The sequence below is a fragment of the Rattus norvegicus genome, chromosome 19, assembly GCF_021556685.1.
Source record: "Rattus norvegicus strain SHRSP/BbbUtx chromosome 19, alternate assembly SHRSP_T2T, whole genome shotgun sequence".
Lineage (NCBI taxonomy): Eukaryota > Metazoa > Chordata > Mammalia > Rodentia > Muridae > Rattus > Rattus norvegicus.
This window is the reverse complement of record NC_141552.1, coordinates 22,228,928-22,256,596: the sequence shown is the minus strand read 5'-3', so window position 1 is coordinate 22,256,596 and position 27,669 is coordinate 22,228,928. Positions and strand designations below refer to the sequence as shown.

Genomic DNA, 27,669 nt, shown 5'->3' with positions numbered 1-27,669 from the left:
AGTTAAGTAGGAAGTAAATCCCTTGGGAAAAAAAGCCACATTTGTCCACTGAGATAGACATTACATACAAAGGTGGTTCTCAAATCCTTTAGAGATCTGAAGAATCTGCCATTTCAGATGTCCTAATAGTTAAAGGCTTTTCACAGTGGGAGAGACCTCAACTCCTGGTAGTGTCCCCAATCTATTCTGAAAAAGATGATGGGCTCTAAAGAACCATTGGGTGAAATACTACCTACTTACCTCTACTGCTGCCAGAAAGCTGTCCAGACTGTGCAGAAGTTGCTCATGGGGAAGTCTGTGTCCCAGTTTTTGGAAAAAAAAATAGGATAGTCCTTCAAGTGACCTGCTTCAAAGGATTGTTGTCAGAGCTCCTGGCCCAGTGAGTTGAAGGTGGATGCCACAGTGACACAGGAATATTTGCTGACTGACTCCCAGGGTAGCCAACAATTTCTGTCATTTCTTAGGTTTGGAAGCTGTTTGCTCTGAATTTCCTTTTATTCAGGCAACATTTCTCCCCCTCAGATCTTGGATGGGGTTGAAGATTAGATAGTTTAGTCTTAACCTTTTCTTGTTATGAGAATCAGAAAAGCAAACTTGTTCACCATCGTGCAGAAATGTGACAGCCAGGAACCTAGACAGGAACAGGGTGGACATGGGAGGCTCAGAAAGCAGGGCTCTATGGACAGTCCACAGCAGTATCAAAACTCCTGCGATAACCGCTCTGGCACCATAAGTCCTGAGAGAGGATGGGGATGCCAGGAGAGTATGCGTGGTCTGCCAACTGCCTGGGACTTTTAAAAGCTTGTACCACCCCCGAGCACATAGAAGAGCTTGAGCAGAAAGAGGCCGATGCCCAGAAGCCGCTGCTGTGGTAGGAGGCAGTTATGGCGGTTGGAGGTGGGGGTAGAGGTGGAGGAGGGATGGGAGAAGACCGAGGAGTTTCCCCAAAAGACAAGAACAGACACCATCCTTACTACTCCAGAACCCACACCAATCCCACCCCACCCCTAAAATGCCCAGTCCACTGCCAAACCTCCCCATGCCAAGCATTCACAGCTTCATCCCCACTGTGCTCATTTCTTTTTTTTTTTTAACTTCTTATTTATTCTCTGTGAACCTCACATCCTGCAGCTCAACTCCATTCATCTGCCCTCCCCTCAGGTCTGCACTCCACCCTTGCATCCTGCTCTAAATCAGAGCAAAAATAATCTTCGTGTGGAAGCTGAATAAAGAAAAAGAAAAAGAAAATTTGTACGCAAAAAAATGTGTCAAATTTTAAGGATGAAAGACATAAACGCTTAAATTGTTTGGAATTAATGAAAGTACATTTGGTCTCAGAAGACTTATTATGGTTAATAAATGCAAGTTATGATAGATAAGGGATACAAAGCTTAAAAAGTGATAGAAAATGATTTAGGTACAAAATTTTAGACGAATATAATTTAGATAACGAAGTACCTTCTCCAATTTTGCAAAATACGAATGGACAGAATATTGTGACAGTAATTCTTACCTGATGCATCTCATAAGTTTTCTTATTTTATCTAGCTTATTAATGTTAAATTAAAGGTATTTCTTGGAGTAAAATGGGAAATGCTGAGGTGACCTCCCTTTGTACTAAGGTGTGTCAACTTTCAATTGTTAGTTCTGTACTGGCAGTGAGCTAAGTGCTGGCAGGATTTCTCTTGTCATTTCTATGTCCCATCATCAGCTTTGCTATTTTGTGGATGTTTGTCCTTCTCACCAGCTCAACACAAGCTAAGAGATGTATCAGGTGTTGTCTCACTGCCGATTGGATGTAATAAAGATCTGATGGCCAAGAGCTGCTTTAGGAAGTATGTGGGCAGAACTTCCGGGCATAGAGAGGGACATAGGCAGAGGCAAGCTAAAGCAGGAGATTCAAAATAGACATGGGCAGGAAGAGATATGGAACAGACCACGGCAGAGGGGTAAAGAGCTAAGCAGCAGGTGGGTCTCAATGGTAGAAGAATGGGCTTAATTTTTAGAGAAGATGAGGGACTGCCCAGTGAAAGGCCTAAGATTCAAACTATGTTCGAATTCTCCATGTCCCATTTACACCTCAGGCAACTCTGTGAAAATAGTACACAATACAGTATTAACATGGCTTTGAGCCTGTGGTTTGGTTACTTTTGGTCACTGTTCCTCAAGACTGCAGGAGAAGGAACAACACACAGGGCAAACACATGAAAACCATGTGCAGCTTAGAGTGGAAAAGATCACTAAGAAGTTTAGTGTCACAGCAAAGTCATGTGCTGAAGAGGAGGGTGACATAGTTAAGGAGATGAATGTTATTGACGATAAGCCTCCTGCCTCTGTACTGTAGAGATGTGGAAGGTGTCCTCAAGGCAAGACTCTTACCAATTAAAGTTCCAAATTGGAAAAGGGAGCTCAATAGATTTCGTGCTCCTACAAAGCAAGTGCATAGGGAAGCTGCTGCAGTTGTCATCCAAGCAGGCAGCTGACAGGTCAGTGCACCTCATATGGCACGGAATTTGGAGGAAAAAAGATTTTAAGATTCAGGATGACATGAACAGGACCAGGCGACTCTCGCATTTATGCTTTTATTATTTGAGGCTTGAATTAGAATGATACTCATAGTCTGATGTTTTTTAGTTTTCTTTCATTATTTTATCTACATTTCCAATTTATCTCCCACTCCATGTTCCTCTACATGAGTCTCTCTTCTGTCCCCCACACCCTCTCCCTATGAGATTGCTCCTCCACCCGCCAATTCACTCCCGCCTCAGAGGCCTAAGTTCCAATATCATGGTTCATGAAGCTTCGTCAGAAACAAGGTTCTCCCGTCCCAGTGATCCCAGATAAGCTAGTCCTCTGCTACATATCTACCTGGAGACATGGGCACACCCTGATTCTTTTATTAGTTACCTTAGATAAGGTGTCTCTTCACAGCAATAGAGCAGTGACTGACAGGCTTAAATTCACTTTGCATCCCAATTGCTGTCCTTTCTCTTGTTACTTCTCTCCCACAGTTCCTCCCCAATGTCCTCACACCATCTCCTCTGAGAGAGTAGAGGAATATCCCTCAGAGTGTGCCTCCACCAAGACACATCAAGTTTTTGTAGGGCTGGTGGACCTTCTCCCACTGAGGCCAGGGAAGACACCTGAGTTAGGGTATCAGATTTCACAGACAGGCAAACCTTTGGGGATAGCCTCGGCTCCAGTTACTTACAACAGGGTATGTAATACTGTATTAAACTTAGTAAGGTTTATTTACCTTCACCTGGCAACTCATCCTGAGAAACAGTGCTCTGGCCTGATGCTTTTGTGTTCAGCCCTATCTTCCTCTTTCTTCTGTGCTTACCACTGTAACACAGGAGAAGCTTCTAATATTAATGTTGCCAGATCTTTCCGGTCTTGGGGGATAATTCTATTCTGAGTTGTATATGGATGTAATATCTTCTTTACGTATGATGAATATATACTTCAGGAAAGGACTGCTTCCTTGTTTCTATTAAGATCTAATATGACTAAAGGATTCTGATTAATATTCCAGAATCGTAGGCCACCAGGTTGGTATGTCATCACTCACTGAAGTGAGGTTAATTGTATAACACCTTTTGGCCACCCACTTTCAATGTCATTATGTGGTATTGCCTTAGGCTCTTTTCTACATTCCCCTGCCTTTGGCTGAGTATATGTTTGAGGTCTCTCTGTGACTGTGCAAAGAAGTAAGAGCTAGGGCTGGGCCACAAAATAAGAAAGTACTTGTTCATCCAAAAACAAAAACAAAAAACAAACAAACAACCAAAAAAAGCTCTAGGGTAAAATATCGGTGCTAGTGCTGAACTGAACTGCCGGAGGTAATTTTTTTTAAAGTAAATAACTCTATCTTGGGGCTGATAATATGAATCAAATATCCTGCAACATAAGTGTGCAATGTTGCCTTCATTTTATAAATCAAGTCTGACCACCGTTTTGGTTGTTTCCAATCATGTCTGAGTGCATCATCATGGGAACCCCAAAGAAAATCAGAAATGGGTCCTTGAAGCTGATGCACAGGGCCAGTATTGACCTGAATATTACAGAGGACACCTTGATTTTTAACACAAGGGATCATTTCTCCATCCTTCTTGTCACATAATTTATGACAAGATGTCACCTTTCCTAACCTTAGCTTCTTTTCCTAAGTGCTGCTGAAGGGAAGATTTGGTGTCAAGATGTCTGGACTCAGACCACAGGAACACTGAATTCATTTAAATAGGTGTAGTTTATTGAATGCACACCAATACAGTTCAACCAGAGCAACAGCTCACAACTGTGTACTGGACATTGCTAGGCCCAGCTCATTGCAAAATCCACATGGGCTAAAGCACAAGTGCTGGAAATGCTGCTGTCTATGGGCCCTGACTCGGGTCATTTTACACATAATTGTTCCTATTTTCCTTGAATCTAATGGGTCCTATGTGAAGCTCATAGTTGGGGAACTTGTTAAGATTAACAAACCTCGTAACATACAGAACATAACAGGGTATGTGACCAGCACCACACAGTTCAATGTCAGGTTTTTTTGTTTTTTGTTAGTTTGTTTGTTGGCATCCATGATGTGGAGGCGTATTACAGAACAATAGGAAAGAGCTGGCTGCTGTGTAACAAATTTGCTGCTATTAAGGTAGGTATGGGAGCAAGACCTCAGCAGTAGCCCTTAAGATGGGAAGGAGATGATGTGTTTGATACCTGAAAGGAGCTGCCTCAGCTGTGTTTCTCTGCCTGCTCAGTGCCCATTCACCATCACTCTGTCCCTGAAGAGGAACTCAAGGTCAGCCCCCTGCTGCCTGTGAGCCAGGACTAGGCACAGAAAGGCAAGGCCACAGCACTGGTTTCAAATTCCTCAGTAATGCTGGATTTCCAATAATGTACTTGTATACACCAATACAGTGTGGTAAGTTACAATATATACTAATCATTTCTTACATAGGGCAACAGTTGATTGACTACAACTAATTCTATTTAAGAAAAGAGAAAGAAACCTGGCTCTTGTGGAAATATACAAAGAAATATCTACGATGCTGGGGAATGAATTCTGCCATGGACTGAACTCAGAATGGGGGCGGGGGTTGGAAGAAAGATGCATGGTTAAATAGCCCACCGGGTTCAAATTGTGTCAGCTTGATTTAATCTAAGGACAAAAAGTGGAGTATCTCTGATGGCTTTCTTTTAAACCCTTGAAAGGATCCCTGGGGACTGGCCTCAGTACTTCATACTTCTTGCTGGGGCAACAATGCTCAAGGAAGCTTGAGATTGTCATAGGCACAGTATTATGCTACATATACAGAGTAGATAATACTAAGATGTTCAGATGGTGATATCCAGTTATATATACTCTTAATGTGGACCTAAGGAAAGAGAGATCAAGGTCCTTACAATAGAAAGATCAGTTCCATTTTTTTCTACCATTCCAAACTGAACGACTGGTAGGGAGAGAATGGTAGATAATCGAGAATTGGTGGATGATGCTTTGAATGAAGTGTGGGTTTCTGCGCTGGTTTAAGACAGGGTCACAAGTATCCCATGTTGCCCTCTCCCTGGCTGGCCAGGTTCACTTTGAGCTCAGATAAACCTCCTTCCACTTTCCAATAGATAGGCTTACAAGAGTGGCTTCCAAGGACTGTGAGGACAGCATTAGCCTTTGACAGTTGAGGTGTGTAACCACAACTATAGATTTAGCCACGTTTTCCCATGTCTACCAGCTATTTCAGATTGTTGCTGTTCTATGCCTGACAATCAAGGACACAGAAAAATAACCTGATAGAGAGCAAGGACATGGTGATCACATCCTTACCTCTTCTGTACGTTCTGGATGAGGTTTGTTAAAATTCCAATATTGCAAAAAGCTTTATATAGGGCCCATCACATCAAGGGTCACTGTGCACTGTTCTATCTAAAATGTCTAATCAGAACTGACCACCAGATAACACTTCCTGCAGTCCTCATATGAGAAGCTTTGGATTTTGTTTTGACTTTTCCTTTTCTCTGTCTTTCTTATTTTTTGCTATATAAGTTGAGAGAAAGATAGTTAGGGCCATGACTTTGCCCCCAAAATTTGAACTATGGATGTGATCAATCAATGTTAGTGTGTGCATTCTATAAAGTATTCATTTTTCACTATGATAGATGCTTTTGTGTTTGGTGTGGTGGCCATTTCCCAGTGTACAGGTGCTGGGACCTTGCTCTATCCACTTAATGATGTTTATAGCCTCATTTTAGACCTTTCTGTGCACCCCCTATATCTCTTTACTATTTTATTTTTCTGATAGAAGCTCATGGTATATCTTACTCAGGCCTGTGAGCAGTGCTCCTTTGGCGACATTGGTGCAGAGAGGAGAACCCCACCACCAGCATGAGGTTCCCTTCACTGGTGGCTCCAATATGGCACTTTCCTCTGCCAACTGGTCTCCACACTTTTCCTAGCACCATAAAGACTTCAACTCTTTCTCCTAAGGAATATTCTGGCAATTGTCCATTGCTAAGCACATGACTTCATGAGTGTTCCCCTAACACACACCCATGTTGTAAACTACCATGCAGACTATTTCTTGATGTGATTTAAAGCACCTGTACATAAAGAGACAGGAGAACTTTTGACTGCATATTCAAGCTGGTATGAAATCTCAGGAAGTTTTAATGGCTAACATTGTTGAATGAGGATAATTTGAGTTAGGATGAGACATTTTGGGGCAAGATATCGAAGGAAACATTCATTTAGATGCATAGGAATTACTAAGGTTTTTTTATAATCAAACCTTGAAGAAAATTTGGCTTTGGAAGCAGGAGATGCTCAGTGACTCTGCCCCAGGAAAGGCTCCTGGAAAGGGCACCTCTGCTTATGCTCAGTACAGGGAGATTATTAGCAGGAAGGCAAAGTCTGCTCCCCATGACATCTGCTGTCCCTTCTTGGACATTCTATTGTCTCCTAGAGAGTTCTGGCATCCTCTGTGATGTCACCACTGTTGTAGTGACAACCAGTGCCCTAGTTTCTCTCAGTCTGAGTCTGGCAGTTACAAGCTAAGACATGTTTTCCCGTCTTCGCAAGCGTTTTTGGAGGGGGAACGTCGATTGTGGACAGACTAGAGTGAAGGAATCTGGCCTTTCGTCTCAAAGTAATGATGAACAGAGACAGCACTTCTGGGGAATGTTTAGTAAGTTCTGGGCAGTATATTTGGAGCTCCCTGTCAGGGGGGCTGCAGGCTTAAGCTGACCTTTCTAGCAATGGGCCACAACAACTGGAGCATCTGAAAAGGAATTGAATTTTCATGAATATCACAATTCCTGAAAGTCAGGATTTCAGAACTTTAGTTTCCCCAACCCCACAGGGAGTATATGGTAAGGCCAATGCTATTATCCTGTGAATTTCTGGCCTTTACTTTTACAGTGAATTTGTTAGGTTACATTGATATAATAACATGATCAGGAGTCATGGAGGGTCCACCTTTTCTGAGTTTAGACAGGGCAGCAATGTATTTCACTCTCATTGCTTCTTTAAATACAGTGGACACCTGACAGTAAGAACAGGGAGAGAATTGTGCTCCAGGCAATAACCTTATGTTCTTAGACCTCCTCTGATTTCTTCTAACTGGCAGGGTCATCGTTAGCTTTATATATTAGAGGTTGTGTGTTACACACATTTTTCTAAAATACCAAAACTGTTTGGAACATGTGGACCAAGATTCAGCCTGTAACCTATTGGAACTTCTGGGGCATTTGTTATTTCATATAAGGGAATTGATAAGTCTGTTGAACATGTCCTTCCTGGAAATGTGTTTTAAATCCAAAGTTGTTGGCCTAGAGTATCAGGGTAGGACATCTGAGTGTCTCCAATCACTCAAGTCTTGTGGATGGTGAATTTATCATCTGAGTTCTGAAGCCACAGGGGTGAGGGTCCTGAAACCAAGCTGTACCCTGTTCAGCTGATGATAATCCTGGAGAAGCCATCTCCGTGTTCCATGTAAGCACCTGATGTCCGGCATAGGGAACACCTGGCTGCTTACATCTCTTGGTCTCTATAGAGTAGTGGGAGAACTGAGATCCACTGAGGATGCCTCTTAAGGATAGACCAATCGCCTAGCAATGACACTGGGTTCCAGGCTTGTTCTCCTGTTTAGGCCTAACTGTGGTCTATGTACACTCTATGCATTCTCCCCATGCAGGTTCACTTGTGTTCTTCTACCTACAGATGCTGGGAGAGAAACATCTTCCCCTGAAACTGCCCCAAGCGAGAATCAGGCCAAGAAGGAAAAAGAGAGGCTGATTAAAGAGCTGCAGCTCATTACCAAGGAGAGAAATGACCTGAGAGATCGCCTGAGGTTTCTGACAGAGAGATCCATGAAGAACAGGTATGAATCGCTCCAAATGCTCTTGTTTCATTCCTGGGACTGCAAGGTCACCTTCATCTTATCCTATTAAGGTTTTGGTTCTAGAAAGCTGGGCCTCCCTAACCACCCTGTGCTAAACCTCACCTCCCATATAGAGGAGATTCAGAACCTGACCCTTCCTGAGGAGCAAGATGGAAAATGGACTCATCTGCTTCCATTTATTGAAAAGCAGAACTTGTGGTCTGAATGAAGAATTCGGGGATAAAGTCAGGGAAAGTGAGTGTCTAGTGTGCGTTTGCAAAGCCCTTGACGGATGGTGGCTTTGCAAGATTGTAATTGCAGTGAGTTTATGGTGAGTCTCTGTACTTGCTAGGCAGGGGACTGAGTGCTGGAAGATCCAGGCAGCAGCCTGAGGGGCCTGGTCCCAAACTGTTCATCTCAATGCTTGTCTAGAAGGTCTAAGGTTCAGGCCTGTTTGTTATTTTCTGTGTGTCTTGCCCTCTGAGACAGCAATGGTGGATGCATTTCTCCTGGTTTTCACAGTACCCTCTGTTTCCATATTTCTCTTTCTCTTTCTCTGAGTCTGTTTTTACATTTCTCTTTTTTGTGGGTATTTCTCAGTCTGTGAGTCTGTATGTGCATACATCCAAATGCATATGGACAACTTTTATATGTTTATATTTCCCTCCACACTTGGAATCTAGGGGTCTATGTCTTGGCCTGAGTATTTACCTGTAACACTTTCATGGTCATGTGAATGCTTTGTTCTGGGAGCCCCACTGTCAACAGCACAGTTCTTTGCCTATGTGACCACGATTGTCTGTTTATTTGTATTCCTTGTGCAGATTTTAATTTTGTGTTGATATAAGGTCTGTTATCAAAACAGGAGAAAAGAAATCACCGGTTTCTGGCTGTGTTGGGTGGGGGAGCATGGAGAGGTGTGGCCTAGGCTCTTGATAGCTTAACTGGCTTGACTTCAGATTTCCTCTTGATTGAACAAAGGGAGCCAGGGAGCCCTCCATCTGGATGCTGAGATTCTGGTGTCCTGGACAAACAAAAACAAGTTTCTGAAGCTGAAGAAGATCCCAATATGTACAATTCAGAAGGTGTCCTTCCAGGGCTGGTGTAGTACAGGACCCACCCTGAGTTCATATATTCCTAAATGCCGATGTTCATTGGATTCTATCATTTGGGGCCAGGCCACACTTCAGGCCAAATCCATATTATGAAGACCTGGAGAGAATGGAGGAGGCGGTCATGTCAATTCTGCACAACTTAGAGATGGAGAACACTGAGATCCATGAGAACAACCATGAGCTGAAGATGGAGATGACCTTCTCTAGGCAAGTCCTGGTCAGAAAGGCTGTCACCTGTGGAATGGCCATTTATGACTTCTTTGTTCTGGATTGGACAGTCTTCAGCTCTGGTTCTATCTCTTGTGCTGTTTGCACATCAGTGTGCCAGGGTCATTAGGACTCAGTTTTCAGTTCCATAAAAGACTGTTACTCATCCCAGGATTGTCTAGGCATCTTCAGAAGGCTCTAGATAGAACAGCACTGATTGAAGTCAGCAGGTTATTAGGCTGACCTGGACCTATGGTGTCATACCAGGTTTTAGAAAACTCAGTGTGTGGACCACATGGTTAGCATGACCTTCTCTTGGTTCTACTGACCTCCTTTGAGGGTGTTGGCCCACTACTAATTGATGTTGCCCCCCTGCATTGGGCTTTCATGCATAGTTGTATATCCATGTTCTTTTTGAGAGATGCGGACACTAATGTGTGCTCAGGCAAAACATACAATTTATTCTTCCCGGAATTTACTCTTTGTGGTTTGTGCAGCAGCCTTATATGTATCGAAATGAATTCTATTAAGTCTTCATGGGTATCTGGGTCCTGGTGGAGTTAGTGGCACTCGGGAGTGGGAATGGGAGAAAGGGGCAGCATGATCTTACTATGCAGACTGTATTTCCAGAAACCTGCTCAGCCAGCTCCTGATGGAGAACACATGTAGGAAGAAATTGGTCCCAATGAAGCAGGAGAGCAAGGAGGTGCATCTTGATTGTGCACTGAACCAGAAATATTTGGTTGACTTCAACAAGAAAGATAAAGACCAGCAACGTCCAGACCCAGCGTCATCTGGCAGGGATGAGCAGCTGTGTTAGCTTAAAAATATCTGATAATGTTTGCCAATTTGATACATCTTTGCTCTCTCCTACCACCTTTCTAATTTACACTCACAACCAGCCAACCACCTCATGTAATGGAATTGTTCATTGCTCTGCCTATGCACAAGTATTCTGGGAAGCCAACCACTTTTCAGAAACTGAATTATTTTGCAAATATATTTGTCTGCTCTTTTTGAAGCTGCAGTATAGAAATGGTGACAGATTAATAACATACCTCATTATTGCATATCCATGTGATAGATTGGATGCTATGTAGAGTTTTGAACAAGTTCTTGGTTCTTTAACAAATAACACTCTGTGGTCATGTGACTTCTTGTGTAGGAAGCACTTTTGCGGGATAAGAACAAAGCGCAAATGTCAAATTAGTACTTGTCATTGGCTTTAACCTTGGTGACATATGGACATCTCCTTTCTTCCGGCAACCCAATGAGGTCTCTTCCCATTGCCCTGTTCTTGGTTTGCACTGGTATAAGTCTGGGTCCCAGATTGGCAGCCCACATTACTTTGAGGCTCTCTGGAGATTTTGCCCTTCCCAAAGAGTTAGCAACAATGATATCAGTTAAAAGGTCCATGTCGACTGTCCAATAGAACTGAGGTGGTAGAAGGCAGCCTTCTGACAGCTGCCTTGCATTTCACCACCATATCAGTGTCTGAAAAACTGCCTTCCTCTCCCAGGTCTCAGAAAGTGCAAGAGAGCTGGAATTGTACACACACCAGTAAGAGAGCTTCCTGAAGAATAAGTTGCTTTCTCAGGAGTCCCTGATGACAAACATCCTGAATGGTAACAAAATTTTTGGATGAGTATTCTTCCTCAGAGTTAATTTGTCATTGCTTAGAGACCCTAAATTTATATAACACTAAGCCAGCCTGACTGATTGAGGTCTTACTTTCTTCTCAGAAAACAGCACTTGAGAGACAACTTGGGGGCCCTCCTTTCATTATGTGTGCAAGAGGAGAAACAGGAATACATCTGTGCTTCTAAATGTTCGTTAAGAATGTGCTGTTTAGAAATATTTTTGTTATGATTTTAATTGAAATTTTCTTTTTGTTGTTTCATATTTATATGTTCTTGTTACTGTTTTTATCTTTTCAAAAATTTTTAATATTTTAATTTATTCGTTTTAATCCTGTTTTGTTGTAAAAATGAATTCCTTATGAATAACAATTGAATTCTATCTCTTGACTCTTAAGACCATCATTCTTATTCAAGGGTTCTGTCCCCTCCTGTGGACTTAGAACTGACAGGTGGAGATGGATCTCTGCATGTTCCATGGATCCTGGGATAATAAGTGAATTCAAAGTCACCGAGGGGTACCCAGTGTGACAGTGTCTTTTGTGTGGATAATGTGGCTGTTTCTCGGACACACTTTATGAAGTAATCACTGACATGCTTTACCCAATTGTTAGGGTCCATGTGGTTCTTCTGAGAGAGCAGCAGATGCTCTATCCTGTGAGTCATCACCAGAGCTCCTGCAGGTGCTTTTGTCCTTCCACATCATGTACTGTATTAGGTGGACAGGATCACCTCCAATCAAATAGAGAGATCTCAGGAGATGTGTATTCACAGGAAATTTACTGAGCTGTGCATGCTCAATGTGTTAGCTTGCCAGCCATCCCTACAGGGCTCTGGTGTTCCCACTGCTCATTGTGGGTCAGGATCATCCTCCAGCACCACTTAGTGTCCATATTAGAGCAGATCTTTCACATATTATCAATGATGACCATATGTATTCTGCACATCTGACAAAATACAGAATAGAAATTAGCTTCCTGTTGGGCAGATTGGCATAATGATTGTTTTGATTGTTAGCATGAAAATTATTTTAATCTAAGCAGTTTAGGCAGGAACTTCAAGAGCATCCATAGTGAATGCAGCCTACAGCTGTGAACACATGTTTCTGTTGGAGAGCAGGCCTGTGGAAGCCCAGAACCTAGGTGGGACAGTTCAAGCTACCCTTTTCCATGGCCAATCTGGGAACGTATTGAGATTGTATTTTCCAGGTGACAGATTTCCAATTTATGGAATTGAACTAACTTACTGAAAGTGCAGTTGACTCAGAGAGTTAAAGTACAGAAGGAATAATCCAGAATGCCCACAAAAGCTTGCTGTCACCCCAGGGCTTTTAAAAGCTCAGCAGCTAGGGAAGCAATGTAGTATTTGGTTATTCTCATGCTTAGGTCTAGTCATTCATTATAAGCTGACCATGACACAAAAAGAGTCATCTGTGTCACAATAGAAACTAGTTGTAACTAGATCCACCCCACACTATCACATCACTACCATATTTGAGGTTCTCAGTTACTATCTAAGACCCTGGAAGAGGCCTGGGTCTTGCTACACAAACTCATAATTTATGTCTTCATGACACTGTGTGCTTTGTTCTGTTGATGCTACCATTGGCATACAATACCTTGGATACTTTGTGCTGACATCTGTGACCTGAGACAATAGTTCATGTCATCCTAACCTGAATAAACTGTCCTTAAAGTACAATGTGGTATGAGGGGCCTTCTTTTCCTATGAGATTGCAAAACATTTCCAGTCTTCAGTCAAGTCTGTCAGCCATTGTCAGTGCCTGTCTTGAGATGTCCAACTTTTCAGCTGAGAGTCTTCATCCAGGCTGCTCTGTAACTTTGTAGAAGATTAATAGGGTTCCTGTCCTAGGATTTAATTCAGTGTGACTGTACTTGCCGAACATGCTCAAAGCCCTGTGATCCACCCTAGCCCTCTGTGCTTTAGAGAAAGAAAATAAAGAACCACATTGCACTTGAAGTTTCTCCTCCAACAGAAGGAGAGCCTGCACAGGGCCTTTAAGTAACTCTAAGCCCCAGCTTCCCCACAACTCCCTCCATCAATTCCATTATTGTTGTGTTTTCATTACTGCTCACTTTCTTTCTTGTGTGCAAAGAATGTGCACCATGTCAGTAAAGCGTGTGTGTGTGTGTGTGTGTGTGTGTGTGTGTGTGTGTGTGTGTAGTCCCTAGTGAAAACTGTCGAGGTGCATGCAGACTCATGCTACTGCTGTCCCATGGCACCTTGCAGGGAACACTGAAATCGTGGGCTACTTTAATACAACCTAAACCAGGTGTGCATGGTTTTCAGTAAGATTTTGACATCACCGCTACAGAGAGCAGAAAAAGCTTCAGTAGTTACATGGATGTGATCAATCAGTGTTAGTGTGTGCATTCAATAAAATATCCGTTTTTTACTAAGTTAGATGCTTCTGTGTTTTGTGGGGTGACCCATTGTCAATGTCTAGTGAATTGGGGGCCCTGGGTACAGTATACCTCCAGGACAAGGGGGAGCACAGCAAAGGCAGAAGCAACTACACACAGTTGCAAGCTTTATTAATCCCTATATACCTGGGAATATGAATAACTACAATTTTCATTTTGTCAAGATACCATAAGATCATTATTCCCAGGATACCAGGAACAACTGAGGGAAGACTAAACAAAGAAATACGGATAAACAAAGGCTTCTTCTCAAAATATTCATAAAACAAGTCACCTCCCTTATTATAATCAAAATGTACTCACCATTACCTAGAGAGCATTAGAACCACTTCCAGAGAAACAGGACATAGCAGAACATAGCTTAAGGCCAAGTGAGAAAACATTTTCTTCTCCAGGGTGGCATTCCAGCCCCTACTTGAATCTGTCACCAGGCCTTTCTTGACCCTGCCTGGGAGCTGCATCTGTATGTCTTAACAATTCCTTCTTTTTTCTTTTGTTTTAAAAGAAACACTTTCCATAACATAGCAAAAGTCTTTGTAGGGGTTTAATCATGTAAAAATAAAGCAACATAATACATAATGTACATAAGATTATGGCAAAACAAGCTCCTCCCAAGCTATGGAAAATCCTTTGAAGTCAAGCCTTGGGATCTAATCCTGTCAATTGATCAGCCAATAATTTAGCTATTTCCATAGGGGTAGTATCTTCTAGCTGTTTACCAAAAGACATTCGAGCATCATATTTCAAGGCATTAATTACTTTTGTAGCACTTTCATCACCTTCCAAATAGGCTTGAATTAACTTCCAATCATGTTCTGAATCATTATCCATATATTTATTAACACAAAGGTAGTAGGATTTCAATCATGTCTTAAATCCTCATATTTTTCAATAAATAACATCTTTCGACCCAACCATTCTACTGTTTGTTTTGAAACATCTACTTGATGTTGAAGTCTAGTATCAGTTTTAGTTTGCTCTATCCATAACTCATGTGAATCTTTATGCCAGTCTTCAACAAAATGCTTTGTCTCAATAGATGTTTTTAATGCTATGCTGCAAATGGCTGCCAAAGTAGCAACAGAAATAAGGCTTAAAATAGTAGCTACAAACTCCAATAATTCTTTTACTGTTCCTCAGCAGATTATTAAAAAATTCAATAATCATATAATTAAGAGGATCTTGAGACCAATGATGTCTCAAATTAACAGGCATCCATACATATATTTTTTGCTGAATATCATAATAGAATATTGATTTATATTAAACTGAATAGATGAATTAATACATGGATACTAATGACAGTACAAGCAAATCCATTAGCAAAATTAAATCTACCTATTAAAAAGAAATATGGCATAGGAATACAAGTAGTAACCTTGTCTTTCTTAAATGTTGTAACAATATACTGAGAGGCAGATTGAGTGTCCCAGAAAAGCTTCCATTAGCAAGCAAATCTTCTTTTAATGCAGTGACAGTCTTCCACAAATGAGCTTGAAACGCAGTAGGATCTTCCACAGAGGCCAGTGGGTTATCACCAATGCCTCCATCTCCACATTCCATCAGCAAGCATCCATTAAGGCGTTCACTCTCCTCTCAGTTCATCCTGGTAACATTTGACAAATCACAAGTGGTAACATTCCATTCTGAACATGTATTAATAATTGGCCATAAGGACCCCAATTTATTCATTTATCTTCAATAATTTTTCCAAACATGCCAGGGCAATATTTCCAATTGCATGGGAGATATTTTAAGCCTACATAAGTAAACCAAGCACAAATAGGATATACTGAAATGCTAACAAATGTAATGTTATTCCAATTTTGGTTATAGACCAAGCTGTCAATCCTGGAGACTGTAACAATTATTCCTGGTAATCGCCAATTTTAATAACCCGTTTGTAGGCCTGGACTCTTTCCTAAACACAAAGGCATTTTTAATCCAGCATAAGGAAAATTATACAAAGCTCCATCACGTCTATTCAAAAGGTCAAATTATTCCAAAGAGATGATAAAATGCTTGGGGTGGTGTATAAAACCACATCTGTTTCCCCGCCAAGTAGCAGGTTCAAATAAAGGTGGATAAGGAATATAAGCCTGATAACTCGCATTGGCCGCAACAGAAGAAACCGTGAGTAAAGCACACACTGCTAAAAATACGTGCTCACCAGTAAAGGACTTTCCTGAAGGAGACAACATAGTTTTCCTTTCAGGGCTTAATCGCTTCACCTAGGTAATGGGGTTGTCACCGCATCGATCCTTCTCCGTTGTCGTTTGTCGACACTAAGAGAAGCCAGGGCCTCAGTAATGGAGGACACCTCCTTCATCTCCGGAGAACATCCATCAGGAGAGAATGTAGCTGGTTTAACTGGATTCCTCTGAGGGTAGGGAGCGGTTCTTATCATTCTGTGCTTGGATCCGTCTCCTGGGTAACCAGAATTGTCCCCCATCCTGTAAGGAGACAAAACCCTCTCCCCTCCATACAGTAATGTCCCTTCCTGTCATTCAGCATCTCGGGCAATTTTTATCCATATTGTCTGTTCCATGCCTTCAGGGAGAAGTCCAATAAAGAGTCTATCTGCTCTTCATATAACTTCACCTTGTGGTAAATTAAGAAGATTAATAAAAAATAATGCTTATGCCAATATTACTCTGGGACTGGTATGCCAACCCCATTCAGGCTGTGTAAGGTCATCTCTTTTCCTTTTTAATTTTATAATTTGTCATTTCAGGGTATGGTGAAAACTTTCAACAAAAGCTTGTACTTGTGGATGGTATTCTATACCAGTAATATGTACAATATGATATCATTGACAAAATGGTTTTTTTTTTTTTTTGCTCTGATTGGTATTTTATTTCTCCTTTACAAGTTCCACATAATAGACAAAGGCTTTTTGATAACATTGTTATCTTTGCTGAAAATGATCATATAATCATTTTAAAAAGCACAAATGTGTACATATAGGACTGAGGTTTCTGCAGCCTGTAAACACCTCTGTGGGTTTAACAAGGAAAAAAAGCAATATACTGACAATTCAACTGTAACTCTTAGAAAAACACCTGTTTCCTTACCAAGCACGAGTGTCCTGTACAGGGACCTATCATCCCAGATGGCAATGAGTTCAAGCCTAGGGCAGCCAGGAGCAGCTCCCCACACCAGCTCAGAAGACCCTCCCCACCCAGCACTTCTTCCAAGTGCTCCTTAACCTCATCACAGGTGACAGCAGTCTCCCCAAGAGAGGACAGACCAGCAGACACATTGGTGGTGGTTCCCGAGTGTTGTGTGCGGCATTTCACATCCAGCATCTCAGGAACGTGTCCATGCAAGCATGCGTACCATTCTTTAGACTGCTCCCCTCATTTCATGAGTGAGGGGACCAGGCCTTCCTAATTCACTTTAGGTGCCTGGGATAACAAAGTATTTCACCAGAAGGGGTGTAAGCAGCGCTATCTGATAAGAATACGAAGAAGGAAAAAGCAGATATCTTAAAGAAAACGTGTGTTCTACTCACACTAAAATATCAGACCAATGCACAATATACTGCAAAACTGTAACACAATACGGCCAAACACAGTGTTCAAATATTGAACTGTTCAAGCATGTGAAGATCATCTTCTGAAAAACAAACTGGGTTCTTACTTTGTAGCTACCTTTGTGTAACTTAAACTGCTGTCCCTCAACAAGGTCTGACACTCTTGGTACTTGTTAGGAAGTTCGATGAGACAATGTAAGCTCAAGAGTCAACTCCCGGGATCTCCCAGCGCTCATTTTCAGCATTCGCCCAAGGACTGGGCATCATCTTCATCCCTCACTTCTCGGTATCTCCCTGAAGACTCCCCTTCTGGATTGTAGCTCTGCATTGTAATATTCAGTCTCTCGGCTAGTTTCTGTGCTGCGAGCTTTGCCCGCATCTTCTCATAATTCTGCTTCTGCTCTTTCTGCAGAGCCAGCAACTCTTCTTTGGAGAGCAGCTGTGCAGGCAGGGGGTGGAGCAGAAGAAGGCGAGCTGCTGTGACATCATCAAGATGCTGCCTAGCCCAGCTTCGCTGCTCTTCTGAGGAAGCAGGAGACTGAGCCCTCTGACAATGACTTGGTGAGTCACTCTGTTGTGTGGGTAACACATTGGTCTTAAACTTATGAGGAGGGGGCACTGGGTTTCTAGCTCGCATTTCTAGCACTGTCATGTAATGAGGCTTCTTAGGAGTCTCACTCTGCAGTCCTGGAAAGTTCTCAGTGCTGGTGTTTTCTTCTGAGGGTTCAGTCTGGTCTGCAGTTGTGATCTTTTGCAATTTAGTGATAAACAGACTGTCGACGCTGCTGGAAACCTCTTCCGCTTGACTTGAATGCTGGGGGAGATGTTCATTAACTTCAGATGGGCGAGCCTGGGCTGTGATGTGGACAGACGGGCTGGTAGTCACTGTGCAGCCAGTCTCCAAAGTCTCTTCATTGCCTTTGTGAGTGAGCTGTGTAGGTCCCTGTGTTTCTGAGGTTGTTTTAGATGATTCAATGTCTACTGACGAACATTCAGGAACTAATGATGAAGTATCAAGCATCAGGTCAGAATTCTGGGCCTTGTCTATGTCGGTATCAACTCTTGTGGATGCTTTATGCCTTAGCTTACAGTCATCACTAACAGGATGAAGTAGTTCAGTTCTCCCTCTGACCTCTTCACTTTCTGAAATGGCAGCTCTCAGTTTGGCAGTGGTGTCTGAGATCTTTTTACCTTTGTCGGGCAATTTGCAAATGAATTTTTCTTTGTGCAAAAGTCTCTCCTGGCGCCTCAACCTCTCCCACAGCTCCACCAAACTCTGCTGCCCCAAGTCCTCAGGAGCTGGGGGCTCGAAGCCTCAGGGCAGGGAGCACATTGTGCATGGGCTGAGGCTGGCCCCGCAGGCAGGGTTCCCCAGCAGGGCCCATGGCGGTCGCAGGCTCCGCGGCGGCAGCAACTCTGGAGCACATGCAGGAGTCGCCATTTTCCCGGATTAGCTGACAAAATTGTTTAAATTGATAAGAAATATATGTTGGTCCATAATCAGTTTTAATTTTAGAAGGCGGTCCCATAACAGCAGAAGTTTCCAATAGATGCTGTATAACATGAGCAGTGCGTACTCCTGGCAATGGTGTAGCCCACACAAATTTTGAAAAATTATCTATGCTTACATCTATATGTGAAAGGCGACCAAACTCAGAAATATGGGTTCCATCCATCTGCCACGATGTATTAGGTTGCATTCTTCTGGGATTAATTTCAGATGGAATACATTTTATAAGTGAAGGCTCACAAATACCACAATTAGCAATAATTTGTTTGGCTTCAGAATAGGGAACCTTATATTTAATATGCAAATATCCTGTATTGGCATGATTATGACTGTTTTCTTCTGGGGTAGCAAATGCCACTAATTGATCAACCATATGATTGCCATGTGTTAAAGATGCTGGCAATCTTGAATGTGATCTAATATGTGTAATAAATATTCTAGAGTTTCAGAATAACAATAGTCCTTTAATATGTGAGAATAACATTTAATATAGGCTTAGATGTAGAAACAAGAGCAGTCGCAATATTCTGTACTACTCCTACAACATAAGCTGACTCGGCTATAATATTTTTACATCATGAGTAAAATCCGGCAATACATTAATTACTGCTAATACTTCATTTTGTTGTACTGACCCAAAAGAAGATTCTTGTGCCCAAAATTTATCTTTGGTCCAATAAGCCATCTGTCTTAGATCTTTGGTCTTGGAGCCATCTGTAAACACAGTAACGGCAGATGGTAATGGATCAACAGAAATTAGTGTATTTATCACATTTTTTTTTTTGTTTTCTTAAGCAATCCCAGAATTTACTATGGGGAAAATGAAATTCAGTATTTCTAGTGTAAGAAATCATGGCTAATTGAAAAACTTCAGACGTCTGCATTAAATATTCCACTTTATTTTTGCTTAATGAGAAAACAAAAGCAGCACAATCATATCCCCACAGTGTAACAGGTCTTTGTATGCCTTGCTGAATAATTAAAGAAATTTGTTCCTCATATGTTGTTAATGATTTGTTAAAGTTAAATTTAATATATATCCATTCTAAAGGCAACTCATCTTGAGCTAAAGTGCCTATAGGATATTCAAGAGTATTTCAATGTATAATTTAATAACTCTATCTGGATCAATACGTGCCAAAAATGCATCTTTCCATTTTCAGAGAAGATATACTTACATGGCTTCGTATAAGCATTAATATCCCCAGTCTCCTTTAGAGGTAATAATGCTCTCCTGTACTCTTCATTAGCATTTTCAAAAGCAAGCATTTTCAGCAGTTGTCCTCCAGCTTCCTCTCCTAACACTGTTCTTTCCATTGTTAATTTTAGTATACATAAAAACTTAATATATGGGTTCATAGAAAGTTACTGCCTTTTTCAACCAACCACTATCATCCTTTATAATAAGTTGGTTGGGCCACACCTTGAACCGATGATAGACATTGTCCCAGGATAGACATTCTTTATCAGCAGGTCTCAGGGTAGAACTGGATTTGTGACCCTGTGCTATAGCACTGTCCAGAGTGGTAAATGCAGCTTCTGAAGAGGAATGCAGGCCTGGCCTCTAGACCTCCACCTTCCAGGCCTGTCTGGAGGGCCTGATGCCCTGGGGCAAAAGAGACTCCATCTCTCCAGAGGAGCACTGCAGTCAAATGACACCTCAGTGATGAAAACTATCAGTCCCCAAAGGCATGCCACTGAGCAGAGATAGCCTCAGTCATGCACCTCTGCCCATCCCCAGTTCCTCATGTCAATAACTCAACCTTTCATGAACTAGATGGTAATGCTTGAGGCAAGATGATCAGTAGTTTACTGGCCAATCTGGGCTCTATGAGACGCTCTCCCTGAAATCAGAGCCAGCAGGAAATTCAGTATGAAAGCTCTTTGTAGCTGAGCTCAACAACCTGATTCAGAGCCTGGGATCCCACACGGTAGGATAAAGTGACTTCCATGCTTTTTCCTCTACCTTCAACACTCATGCTTTGGAATGCACACCCCTACAATGAGATCAATACACATGGAATAAAAATTAAACAGAAAAATTAATGAAGACAATGCAGACAATGTTTTAAAGATCCTGGGAGTCCTCACTCTGCACTTCCCTTTCCTTTGCCTTGGGAACATCACCTGCACCAGAGACTGGAGACTTCCTGCAAAAGAGAGAGGAGAGATGCACTGTTCATTCCGCTGGAGCTGTGCAAAGACCAGAGCCACCTGTCTTTTCCTGATAGTGGGAGCTGGGCCCAAGTGTGGGCTGCTCCTACTAGAGGAACCACAAGAAGAGGACCACCTTCCTCAAACCTTCCTGGAAGTCAGAGCACTGGCTATGGACTTCCCTCAATCCTCAGATGACACAATTTCAGCAATGGCTCAGAGCCTCTTAGGACAGAGGGGGACCAGAGCTTCCCCCCAAAAGCAAGATCCCTGTTTTATCTGACAAGTATGAGGGCTTAGGGATGGGACAGAGGATGTGACAAGGTTACATGTAGCACAGGGACTAGGTTAATAAAGAAATCAAAGAGGAAAGAAACATGGAATATTTCTCATCTGTTCTTTTTGCTCTATTCATAGGGATGAGGTGGCAGTGTGGGGTAGAGGACTATGACACAGCACAGCCTTCTCTGCACATGGTTAGCTTTCTAGGCTGCCTGGTCACTGTGACCAGCATCTTTTCAACTGTGCCACTCTACTACCAAGGCTGACACAACTGGTGCACCATGTAGCAATAGGACTGTACTGACTTAGGGACATTTGGAATCACACAATGAACATGTGTCACAGATGGGTTTTTTTTTTTAAGAAAAGGATTAAAACAAAAATTATTTATTTTGTCCATATGAGTGAGTACACTGTCCCTGTTTTCAGACACAACAGTAGAGGGTAGAAGATGAGATTAGAAATGGTTATAAGACACAGTGTGGTTGCTGGGAATTGAACTCAGATCCTCTGGAAGAGCAGTCAGTGGTCTTAACCACTGAGCCATCCCTCCAGCCCCAGTATATTGTATTTTCAATATTGTTTGTTTTTATTTCCTTTCTCACCTATGTCTGTATGGCGTTTCTGTGAGTACAGGTACTCATGTGCTTGTGTAAAGGTCAGGGACAACCTGAGCACAGGTCCTCACCTTCTACCTCTCATCCATGCCTGTGTATGCTAGGCTAGCCCTTCCCCCTAATCCTAGAGACTGTCCACTTTAGGCTCCTATCTCCCTGTGGGAAGTGCTGGATGACAGACACTACTGCATCCAGGTTTATGTGGCTTCTAGGGACCTAAACTGTTGTTGGGCTTGTTCAGCATGAAAATAAACACCATTTCACAGCCCTGGCTGGGCCAGGCAGCGCACAGGTCTTTGCTGCTCTTGCAGAAGACTTGAGTTCAGTCTCCAGCACCCGGGTCAGGTGGCTCACAACCACCTGAGACTCCAGGTCCAGGGACTTCCAAGCTCTTCTGGATAAACCTACATTGCAAAAGCAGGGCTGGGAGCTGGAGGCTTCTGATGTTGGCTTCTCCCTGCAGTAGGGGGCAAATCATGGGCATGTGAGGTAACATGGAACCCTGTAATTCTACAAAGTGCAGAAGCTCCTGATGTCCCTCATGGTGCCCCAGAGCCTGCTCACCACACATGGAGGCTTCAGTAACATGGCCTTGTCCTGACCTGTGTGCACTCTGCATCCTCACTCTCTACCCCCTGCTTTTCGGCGTTGGAAGTCTCAGGTGTAGGAGGCGCCTACCATAGGCCTCTTCTCTCAGCATTTCAGCATTTTACATTTTATGTAGTTTGTGGTGTTCCTGTGCCATGATATGCACATGGAGAGCAGAGGACACAATGTGGACTCAGTTCTCTGCTTTCACCAGATGATCAAACTGAGGCCATGAGGCTGGGTGGCAGAGCCTTTACCTGCTGATCTGTACCCACTTGACCTTCACCAAGCATCCTTTGCTGTACACAGATATATCAGCCTGTCACCCTCATCCTCCAGACTCTTATGAAGCAAACCCCATAGGTGTGGAGCTCTCATGTTAGCCAGGCCTAAAGGGGAAGGCAGCAAGCCCTTCAGGAACTCTAGAAAAATGTCTATACTGGGACTAAACTCGTGCTGCCATGTAGAGCTACATTTTTCCTTTAAAACAGAAGGATGTGTGGTGGTGGTGGCACAGGCCTTTGATCCTAACACTTGGGAGGCAGAGGCAGACAGATCTCTGTGAATTCTAGGCCAGCTCCCTCTACAGAGCTAGTTCCAGGTCAGCTACACAAAAGAAACCCTGTTTCCAAGAGTAAAACAAAGAAAGATAAAGAAAGGAAGAAAGAAAGAAAGAAAGAAAGAAAGAAAGAAAGAAAGAAAGAAAGAAGGAATTTATATTTTGTATACAATGAGATGCCTGCCTGTCTATGCCTGAACCATCATGGTAACTATAACTCTTGTCACATCTGCATTAATTCAAATACTGAAGGCCAAATGGTTAAATCTTAATGACAATACAATGGGGGGGGGTGCTGAAGAGATGGTTGGTTTAGTGGCTAAGAGCAGAAGACCAGGGTTCAGTTCCCAGTGTCCACATGGTGGCTCCTATTAGCCTGTAATTGGAGTTCAATGGAATCGTTCTGGACTTCATGTGCACCAACATACCACATGGTGCACAAGCATTTATTAGGTGAAACACTCAGGCACATAAAATAAGTAAATAAAATATATGGTTAACAGACACTGTGATTCAGGAAGTTCTTAGTGACTTTGGTTATCATTTCTCTCTCCTGGAGACCTGTCTTCCTCATGCTCAGCCTCCCTGGCTTCTAGGACATTTCCTAGCTCTGTGGAGCATGAAGTACTCAACACCATAAGCCAAGCATTCCAAAGCCATCTGCACCTTCACTGCTACACCTTCTCCATGGCTGTGTCTAAAGGGAGAGACTTGGAATCCCACAGATGCAAGGCCAAACCTGTTGGGCTATGTGAACCCAGACACCCAATAGTCTGATCTACTCCTGTCCTTGGCTATGGCATGAGGCTCTTAAGACAAATTAATCTGAAGGATCTCAACAGCTATGCTGTTAGACTTCTCATTGCTCTGCCCGACCTACAAGCTCCTTTACTGGCTCAAATTCACACCCGAACTCCTCTCCTGCCTCAGCCACCATCAGCTCTTCTACTCCTCTCCAACTGTGCTCTGAATAATCCACACTAAGGTGGACGTTAACCTCTCCATGGACCTCCAGACATATGCTTGTGATTACTCTTCATTGGCTGTTTTGTATGGGTAGGCGGGTACTTCTAGTCTCATGCACAACGCTGCTCACACATTTTGGATCTTACAACACCCTCTTGATTGAGTATCCTGACTAATGACTGACTGGGCCTTCCATGCCTGAAGTCACCCTCTGTCTCCCAGTCCAAGATGAGAATCCCCACCATAACCCCATGGTGTCCAGTTTCATCTCAGAAGCTAGGCTCTGCACTAGCCAATATCATTTGGATCTCGGCCTCTAATTCTCTGTTAAATCGTTCCTCTCTTCTTTAAAACAAATTCATTTTGTTGTTTATTTTTTGAGACAGGGTTTCTCTGTTTGGCCCTGGCTATTCTGACAGGCTCTCTGTAGATCAGACTTGTCAGGAAGCCAGATATCTGCCTGCCTTGGCCTCTTAAGCACCGGGATTACTGGATTGTGCCAGCATGTTTAATTAAAAATTAATTAGTGGCAGTGCATGTTGGCACATGTTTTTAATTCCATGCGTTGGGAGGTAGAGGCATTGTGAGTTCCAGGACAGCCAGGGCTATAAATTAACACCTTGTCTCAAAGAAAACAAGCCAAAAATGAAACAAAAATGTTGCAATATGGTCTTAGGTATGTAACTGAGTCTGTTCTTGAACTCTGAATCCTCCCACTTTCACTCAGGTGCTAATCAGCAGGCTTCTGTCTTGACTTTCACTGCGCACTCAGGGCTGCCAGGACTGTTACCTTTCCCAGGGTAACTCCTGACTCTCTCATCAGCATCATCACAAAACTCCTGCTAAGAATTAAGGAAACCTGAATTCTAAGGAACAGTCGGAGCTCCAGTATTTCCAAAGCTCACTCTAATACAGATGGATCCTATGCTACAGTAAAATGGTCACAGCTGGAGGTCTTAATTCCAGGACTTGGGACAGAGGGGTTGGAGGATCTTGAATTCAAGGTTATTTTTCTGTTACATTGTTGCTCAAAGCAAGTTTGGGCTGCTACAAGATACCCTGTCTCAAAACTATACCAAACACACCTAAAATGAAACAGAGGAGTTTGAGTGGGCACAGATGAGAAAGCTCGGCACTTTATGGCTAAGCCACCTGCTGCCAGCACCAAAGTCCATGCACAGCCCCGATTCTGAGCTGCCTCTGGGACCCTGCTCAGGAGAATGCACCAAAGTAGCTCAGATCCAGGGCTTTTGGTCTAAGAGGAATTCAGGCAGTCACACTTTGGATGCCAGTTCTCCAGCTCAACTGCCTGTCAGCCCAGGATCTGGTCTTAGTCATGGCTTGGCACCCCTAAATTCCTCCCAGCTGTGCTCTGAACTCACCCTGTGCCCGGTTCTGATGAATCTGCCATTCTCCATGGGAGTAGCCTCAAGAAGTCCCTCACATCTGAAGCACCACTCTGAGTGCACTAAATACTGCAGGGGAGGGGCGTGGCCAGCAGAGCACCCACCCCTTTCAGCTGTAGAACATTTAGCTCTAGAGTGAGCACTGCTGTGCATTGTGGAACATCAGCAGTATCCCAGCCTTGGCCTGGGAATAGCCGTTGACACCCACACTTTCTGGAGTGACATTGTCTCCTGAGGATAGAGTCAGATCAGGAGCAGCAACTGATGTTCACGAGAGACAAACTTTCTTCACCACCTGCCCATGCTGGCCCTAGGATCTGGGCTTTTTGGGTGACATGAGTGCTGAGCCCCCCAGGTAGATGGGTTTTCAGGGGTCAGGTGGTTATTGTCACCAAAGGTATCCACAAGGATAAGTCATACTGTACTAATTCCCATATTAGATCCCTTCTCACGGGTCACAGAGGCCGTGCTGGGTCCTAAATGTGGACCCAGGTTCCTGCGCACTTTTGAGGAGACTGGTCAGGGCGCAGGCTTCATGACATTTTGTTTGAATTATTTTGGGGGATTTTATTTTTACTGTTGGGGACAAACCTAGGGCTGCCATGTGCTGGGAAAAGGCTTTGCCACAGCTGTAGATCATCCCTAATTATAAACTCCTAAATTCTCCCAATCCTGGAACTTTCTAGGTCCCTCACATGATGCAACCTTTGGGGGATTCCTCACATAGAATCATGGGGTGGATTGCATCCCAAAGAGAGAAATGTTCCCCAGTGTCTGCCGGTGGCTGTGGTGATGAGAGTGCTCACCAGTGGATGGCAGGGCCCATGTGAAACCCTTTTGGTTTCCACTTGAGTGGAATCTTCACCAGGCCTTTTTTTTTTTTCTTGAAACACAGGTTGCCCTGGAACTTACAGTCTTCCATCACTCTGACTCAGTTTCCCATGATTGGGCTCACAGGCTTAAATTACTATGCCCATATATGTTTTTTTTTTGTATTTATAAATCTTCTAAAAGCCAGAAGGATCTAGAATTTAAAATTTTGCAGTCCAAGGCATTTCCAACAGGGGATTCTTGACCTAGGAGTATCCAGACCAGTTTTTATTGTGTGGGTACTTCATTCCCATAACAGCTTATGCTCGACAAAGAGTTCCAAGGTGTGATGTCACTGGGCATCAGGCGGTGTCCCAAATAGCAGCACTGACTCAGGTTGTAATTTAGGCTGGAGAAACTTACTAGGACCCTGGTAATCCTAGCACCCTGGGACCTTAGCTGTCCTTAATCAGATCTGGCTATGAATCAACTGCTCTTGAGGGTGGATTGGAATTCTAGTCACTGTGAGGCAGGAGCATTAGTATCCTACAGCCACTCTGGGCTCCATAGGAAGACCCTGTTTCAATAGTAAAAGGGGTCACCTGCGAGTTCTTACTGTCTTCCCTGAGGCCTTCCTGCTGGAGTTAGAATAGCTGTCTCACCAAGTTGAAGTAGAGGGCAGAATGTTGGTGCCTTCTATAATGAGGACTAGTGACAGATAGTCTATGGAAATTCTAGAAAGATCTACAGGTATTTATGTCCTGTGCATGGGAATTGCTGGCTTCCCTGTGTCCTTTGACTTTAATTTGCAGTCCATGGTGCACCTGGGAATGTCCCAAAACCAGGCTGCACACAGGGATTGTCCCATGATTCTCACTTGCACCCAGTGCCTGCCTGATTGTCATACGTCTGACAGAGCCACTGTATGCTCTCCTGACACCTGCGGAGAGCAGTATAGGGGACCCTACCATCCCCACACTGCCCATCAGGGTCTACAATGTCCCTATATGGCACTGAGATGGTCTAAGCTCCTTCCCGCCTATATGCTGCATCAGAATCTGACCATTCCTAATTTCCTCCTCTCACACCCACACTAGAAGCCCTGTACCCACACTAGCCCCAGCTGGCCTGTTGCCTAGTGACATCTCATGGACTCTGCCCCAATCCCCTGCCCTACCCTGTCCTGTCCCAATCCCCTGCCCAGCCCTGCCCAGCCCCAATGCCCTGCCCTGCCCCAGTGCCCTGCCCTGCCCTGCCACAATGCCCTGCCCTCACTCAGCTGACAATGTGGACATCTCAAGACAGTCACTGGACAATGGCTGACACACTTGTCTGAAGACTGGAAATGTTTCTCGATCTTGGAGAGGAAAGAAGGACCCTCCAACTACACTGTCCTCTAAGGAAGTTTATTCAGGTGAGGGATGACAGGGACTGTTTTGTCTCACGTCACACATGTCAGTAGAAAAT

General features: G+C 43.3%; 3 protein-coding genes and 1 pseudogene across 9 annotated transcripts in view; 2 read left to right on the top strand and 2 right to left on the bottom strand.

Moving 5' to 3' along the window:
* Window positions 1-27,669, top strand: part of LOC147999107 (uncharacterized) — a 924,037-nt gene that overhangs the window by 635,493 nt on the left and 260,875 nt on the right. The gene's annotated exons all lie outside the window — the stretch shown is intronic.
* LOC147999110 (disks large homolog 5-like) overlaps window positions 1-27,669 on the bottom strand; it is a 260,765-nt gene that overhangs the window by 40,111 nt on the left and 192,985 nt on the right. The gene's annotated exons all lie outside the window — the stretch shown is intronic.
* LOC147999118 (disks large homolog 5-like) overlaps window positions 7,022-27,669 on the top strand; it is a 34,223-nt gene continuing 13,575 nt past the window's right edge. For 2 of the 3 annotated variants that reach the window (XM_087596131.1, XM_087596132.1), the window contains exon 1: window positions 17,809-17,871. The gene's annotated coding sequence lies outside the window, so the exon portion shown is untranslated. Of the gene's footprint in view, window positions 7,179-8,212; window positions 8,373-11,213; window positions 11,320-17,722; window positions 17,872-27,669 lie in introns of those variants that run through there. The other variant, XR_015643881.1, reaches the window with a different exon arrangement.
* Window positions 16,621-18,643, bottom strand: LOC147999119 (DNA-directed RNA polymerase II subunit GRINL1A pseudogene; annotated as a pseudogene). The gene has a single exon (XR_015643880.1). The product of XR_015643880.1 is annotated as a DNA-directed RNA polymerase II subunit GRINL1A pseudogene (transcript).